Raw genomic sequence first — 7,174 nt, 5'->3', positions numbered from 1 at the left:
CTGGAGCACACTCTGCTTTCTGCCTCTGCAATCCCACAAAAATTTACTTTTAACATTTTGAAAGCAGGAGATAAGAGCGAAATGCAAAACCTCAGGTACAACTATAAAGAGAAAAGGAAGGAAGGAAGAGGGAAGGCAACAAGTTAATAATTGTTCAGAATCTGAAGTCTACAGTAAAGAGGGAAATAGTTTTGTTCTGTTAAACAAACACCTTATTAATGACAGGGTCTCCTGCCCATTTCCCACAATCCTCTGGATAAATTAAATAAAAAAAAATTTAAAAAGTGGAAATATTTGTAGGTTTAGCCTCTGCCTTACTTAAAGTCAATTCTGAAGAAAATTACTTGGAGGGGGAAGGAAAAAAGGGAACTGAAGGAGAAGTCAATTCGAAGAAGAAAATGTTGCGTTTTTGTAATTCTCCTCCCTAAAATTACACAGTACCTCATTTTGAAAATTCCAGAGCAATGTTTCAGCAGTCCTGGAACTGAGTGAGACCCGTGTCAATGCCAGCTGACAGTCTGCCCCAACCGCGGCTGCAACATTGCAGAGCCAGTGAGGCCAAAGCCCCACAACCCAGTGGCTGGGTGACTGCTGGAACCACATTCAAACTGGAAACAGTTTTCTACAGGGAAAACCAAAATTTCCAATTGATATTTTTGATTTTGAATGAATTAGGTTTCTTCCTATGAATCTGTATGACTGCAAAGTAGGCTTTCAACAAACCAGAGTGACTTCAGCAAGAGTCCAAAAGCTTGTTCAGCTTGAAGGAGAGATGGTTTTGGGAAGACTAACAGCAGCCTCCCAGTGCTTATGAGGACAACCATCAGGGAGATGGAGGCAGGTTCTTCACAGTGGTATGTAGTGAGAGGACAGTAAGTTGCAAATGGGGTTCAGACTGGATCTGAGGAAAAATATTTTTTCACAATAAAGGCTTTGAAATTGAGCAGGGGAACAGGTTGCCCAAAAAGGTTGTGTAATCTCCATTCTTGGGGGTTTCAATACCTACCTGGATAAAACCCTGAGCAACCTGGTCTTTCTTTTAGCTGACCCAGTTTTGGGTAGAGAGTTTCGCATGAGGCCTTCCAAGGTCCTTTCTAACCTTAATGATCTTATGATCTTAAAACTCACAACCTGCTTCACCAAAAATAGATTTGAGAACTGAACCATCTCAAGCAGATGAACTCATTCAAGTACAAACCATACTGTCCTCTTCCATCTCCTCTAAACTGTGTTAGAAATCATTCAGTTTCTCATAATTATCAGTGCCCCTCTATCTGCAGTTTGTGTGACTAGAGAGCTCATCAAGTACTTCTGTTATCTGACACTTGTTTATAAACCTTTCTACAGCATTCACAAATGCTGTGCAAACAGTGCAATAACAATAATGAATCGAGGCTCCTGGAACATTCAAAGCACACCCTGCAGCCACCAACTCTCTGCAAGGCTTGGAGGGGCTCTATCCCATCCTTTTAGCTGTTTTAGTTGTGTATCTTTATGAATGATAACACCTGTGATACTGAGGGGTCTCTTTGTCCTCCAGCATGTTATCACTAGGCTTTACTTCACTATTGTTATCTATCTAAAAGTTTTGAGGAGCAAGCAGAGAAAATGGAGCAATCTGTTTTAGGTACTAATGTTTTTCTTCCTGTTAGTGTCATGCTTGAGAAATTTGTGGATATCAAAACAAGCACATAATATCTAATGAAAGACTTTGACAAGCTCTCAGCAGTCTTGAGATCAGTCTCTGAAATATGAGGACGTTCAGCACAAAACAATAAATACATTGATCCCCATGGGTCCCGAGGTCAATACAGTCCAACACAGAGTATATGAAGTCACTGCAAAGATTCTAATAAAACTTTACAGGCTTTGGAACAAGCAAGCAGAGCAGGATCAGCAGATTGCTATGACTTTGGATTGCTTTGTGATTTTCTCCTGTTTGGCAAAGCAAAACGTCAAGAATAGGAATCCAGGGAACAACAAAAGTAAAGGTTTCAAACTTTTCACTGTCCTACACAACCATAGCAATTGAGCACATCACATTCTCTAAAGTACTGATCTCTGCAACATCTCTGAAAGGTAAATAGAGCACTCTTGTTTTGCAGACACTGAAGTGAGGCACTGGAAAACTAAGTGATATGTTGAAAACCAAACAATAACAAAGAACTGAATCCAGGCCTCCCAAATCCCAGGCCAGTGTCTAGATCTGTAGACATTGTCAACATATAATTTCTTACAAAAATTAAGCTGTTTTCATCCTCAGAATTAAAAGGATTTTTAAAAACTTTATTTTATCCCAATTTACCAAGACTTCAATTTGCCAAAATTTAGACAAACATTTGACTGAAATATAACCCAGTAAGTGTTCATACTAGATCACTTTCAAACTGTGAAATGAAATTACTTTGGAAATTTTTAATTGAATGTGCTTTTCCTACATTTTCATTTCTATTTTTGTACAGCAAGAATAAACCTTTGCTGGTTGAAGAGATGCAGAGAGAGACTGGGGTCATGGTGGCTAGAAACTACAAGATCAGACAAGTAAAATCTACCACAACACCTGCTGCTCCTCTAAATGCCCCACACACAGCACTTTTAGCAAAAATTACTGAGTCAAGAGATACCTAATTAACACTTAGTCCTTGTGCTTTCTGCATCTGACCCAGGTGCAGAAATGAATATGTTAGCTGAAGTTTCAGTTTTCTAGCTTTCTGTTTTAAATGAAAAAAACTGTTTTTCTGTCAAGAAACAGTTTTAATGGAAGTTTTTTTGAGCAGTGCCAGTTCCAAGTGCTCTCAAACCCCATTAATTCATCAAGTAAGGGCATTTAGTAGCTCTAAGTGCTCAATACTTTTGTACTTGACCCTCTGGGATCAACATAACATGATACTCAGAGGCAGAAAATTAGTTCCAAGTAGCACAAAACCTAAAAGTGTTGATGCACATTTGCTGGCAGAATTAACTGGGACGGATAAAGTATTTACCGTTGCCAGCTGTCGCCTCTGTCCCTCTGTTAGAAGCTACCATCCCAGGGAGGGTTTAGCAGAACAAGTATCCCCTCTTGAGTCAGCAGGGTTTACAGCCTGAAATCAGCAGGAGCTCACAGGAGAACAGCGAGCTATCAGCGCCCTGGCTGGGGTGCAGGCACACATCACATCCCGCCAGCTCATGGCAAGGCAGTGTCCCCAGCAGAGGGTAGGAAGCGAACTAGGAGCCGTTTCTACTTCAGCTGTCTCTGACTGAACTCTCACCAAGTGTGAGTCAACACCCAAGGCCGGTTAGCGGGCCCATAGCACATAGCACTGCTGGCTTATAAAAGGGAATAGCCCCACAAAAACAGGGCTCAAACCTTCAGTGTGCAAACCTGCTCTTTGAGACAGACTGTAGGGTCACTTTGAATCACAGAATGAAATATATATCTAGTGAAATCTAAGAAAAATGACTGCCTTTCCCCTCGTGTCTGCACTTTTATCTGCTCATCTGAACATTTTGCAAAAAAACAACAGAAAACCTATTACAAAGATTGCTAGTGCGTGAAATGATTGAGAAATATTTGCAGTTTGAAAGCAGTTTCACTTCCTGCCTGATACCACAATGAAGCTTTTTAATAAAGTTAACATCACTGTTATTTGTTTTACATCTATGTCCTTATTGAGTCTATTTTAGATTTCTTGAAAATTTCTGTTAAAACAAAAAAACCCCACATCTCCTAAAGCCAGAAGTTCCTAGGCTTTCATTGTAAACCACACTGCTGATAATGTGATAATGTTTCTAATAATAATACTTTGTGCTTACACTGTAAAGCAACTTTCATCCAAATATTTCAATGTGTTCCACCAATTTTAGTTAAGCTACCTAAATATAAGCATATCATTTAACAGCTGGGCAGCCTGACAGATTTTGTGACCCTCTTTTCACAAGCATAAAGGCTGAAAAACTAGGTTATGGAGTGCTGAGTTAAAATACTCCAGGAACCATTAAACTATAATGTCTGTGCAACACCTATTCACAGTAGTTATGCTCCAGAGCTGATAGAATACTAATTAAATTAATTTTGCGAATGCTTCTGTGCTGCTATTTGTGAGGTTGTGTTCCAATATGCAGACAAGCTGTTAGATAGTCATAAAATATATTTGTGAGTCCTGAAAGTAATGAATTTCAGCATGAATAATTAGCTAAAGACTGTCCTACAAAATAGAAAACACAACAAAAAGCTCTCGTATACTCCCTACTATTATTTTTGGTTACTTAAAATGTTTCAGCTACCCACTCAAAAAGCCATGTGAGCAGTACCGTAATCTTCCAGGCTCTGTCTCTTTCTAGAAACTATTTGCACCACATTCAGAATAAAAAAGCTACATTTGTTCATTACAGTTTTAACCAGTACAGTAAAACACAGACCCAAACACTGTTCTGCCCCACAAAGGAATTGCCACAGGGATGGCTGACCACTAGTTCCATTTTTTAGTTCAGAATGAGGCTCAACAGTTTTTGTGACAGCATCTTCCAAGGTCTAAATTGGTAGTGGCAGAGTCACCCCATTAAAATCACACGGTCCAGCTTTGCTAATGCAGTGATGGTACAGACCATGCTCTGCACTCCCTCAAAGGTCATGTTTCTTGCATCTTCCTCTGAAGCCATCTGGGGGCACCTGTTGGCTGTTGGACTTGATGGACTCTGAGCCAGTTCCTGCAGGATAATGGACACTCTTACATAACCAAGTAATGTGACACATATGCAAAAACTCTTTTTTTTTAACCATTTTCTTCCTAAGGGGAAAGTTAGACGTATACTTAAACTAAGAGCTTTTATTTCTATAGGGCTAAATGAGTTGTAAGACCCACACCAAAACATGATTATGATTAGTGACAAACATGGGAAAAATGCAGTAAGATAGGGTGTGAAGAGCAGGAAGCAATGATGGCATCTGGGTGATTCATGTGTGTCTGCATCTTCCATACAAAAATTTCATTGCCCAGGGATAATCCCTTAGTGAGCTGATGTGAAACCACCATAACGAGTCTATTCCTTCCGTGTAGGTAGATCTGTGTAATTTAGATCTTTCCAGTACAGCACACTGGAAGGTTTATGCACCAGGACCCGAAATAACTGTAAATAGCAGAAATGCTAAAGAAAAGCTTTTTCTGATGTGCATAGATTTCCTCCCCTTCAGGAAGCCCTGACAGCGGTCCGAAGCTTTTGCTGCTCTCTGTGTCAGCTCACAAATTGCCCACTGCCCATCATGGAGCAGGGAAAGGCTTGAACAGCCATCTGGCATGCAAGATTTGCAGCATCTGTTTCCAGGTCGGCAGTGAACTGCAGAATCTCCAGTGTTTTGAAAGTCTGCTTTCACCCTTCTTTCTTTCTTTAAGAATACAATTTCTTTTTTTTCCCTGATCTTGACCGTGCACTCAAAGACAGAGATCATCAGACCACCAGAGGCAGGGCCAGGCTGGCAGTAACCCTCTGTGCATGCAGACCTGTGTATGCACAAACCTGGCAGGATGACCATGTTTCAAGCAAAACACCAACAGTGGACAACAAGCAATTAAAGAGGAATATATGAAAGGAAACTTGGAAATTGGAGGACAACTTTTCACTGTTTTAGCAGGAAAAAAGTGTCAGTTTATAACCAGGGACAAGGTTTAAAATGATGAAATTATCACTGATGTTGTTTTTTTTCTGGTAATTCCCAGTATTTCCATTGTCTGTGCCAGGACATCTTCTATACCCATACCCCTCATCCTGGCACTACAACCCACTAACCTTACTCTTTCCCCAGTATCTTCATATCCACCACTACAGCTTTTTATAACTGTAAAAACTCCATAAAGACCTACATACATGGAACATACAGAATATACACAGCTACATGCCTTTTCACCCCTATGAAGAATATTTAGGCAACACTATCCACTACTCTGGACCTCCTGTGGTCTTCAAATCCTATTCTCTGTATTACCCAAGATTTAGGACAAAACTTTGTGTCTGCTTTTAGAAAAAGACATAGGCACAAATTGCAATGTTAAGAGTGCTGGGAATTGCATCTCTCCATACCTGTTTTCCACTAGATCTGAGCACTTGTCAGTCAGGGTACTAGTTTGGCTTCTCTTGGCTCCAGAGAAGTCATGCTGTTCATGATGTTGGCTAACATATGTAAAATAAATTTGCATCCATTGCATGAAGAATGGATGTTACTATGTTGATGGGTACTGTAATAAATAACAGGTTACACAATAAAACAAAACAATCACCCATGTCATTGGAATAACAATTGGTAAACATGCTGTCTCCCTTTTTATGGAGCATTTCAGATTCTGTCTGGGTTTTACTACAATGCAAGCAACATTTGCTTTGTGTTAGGTTACTCTTCTCTTTTATTCTCTTTTAAAATCAATGGAGTTTTGTTCTACAGTTATTCAATTTTTATTCTTATCTTATATACCACTCCACTATCCATATAAATGCAGCAAAATCAACCCGTCAAGTGCAACTAAAAAAATCTTGGAAATAACAGGAATAAAGTGATATATTCCCCAGACCTCCCTTCAGCAGACAAACAAAAAGTTGCTAAACAGTACAAGCCAGCCAACATGGAAATCTCCAGCATTGTTCTCTTCTTGATCTTGATTTAAAATGCAGAAAAACTCGAAAATGTGGGAAAGAAAAAAAAGGCATAGACAAGTACAGTTACGAGGACAAAGAGAAATCTTCATGTAGAGCATTGCATCATATTTCCAAAGCTTTTTCTAGTGTATACAAAACAACTCTTCATTGATTCAACTAACAGAGGACACAGCAGTCTATTGATCCAGTTAGCGTAGCTGTAAGTTGTATGTGAGTACATAGACACATATTAAACACATTTTGGAAATAAAAAGTCATTTTTAGTACATCACCCCTCTCAACATGGCTGCAGCAATGCTGCCAGTTGTGCTGCAGTTTAATACAGATTTCCTATAGAAATTAATTCCACATGCTGACGGCTTACTAGTTAATGCCTACAAGTTACTCATTTATCTGTTTCACATTTATCAACTGTCAATGTCATGGAATACCCCCCACCTTCTCTTGTTATGAGACAGTGAATAGTAGCTCTTCATGTTTCCTCTATTCAGTAGTTTCCAATAAATGCCTTATGCTTCTCAAGGTAATTTTACAGTGTATTATATGT

The sequence above is a fragment of the Empidonax traillii genome, unplaced genomic scaffold, assembly GCF_003031625.1.
Source record: "Empidonax traillii isolate 1590-97213 ecotype Southwest subspecies unplaced genomic scaffold, ASM303162v1 scaffold291:size1517763, whole genome shotgun sequence".
In the NCBI taxonomy this organism is placed as follows: Eukaryota; Metazoa; Chordata; class Aves; order Passeriformes; family Tyrannidae; genus Empidonax; species Empidonax traillii.
Note: the sequence above shows the minus strand (reverse complement) of the source record.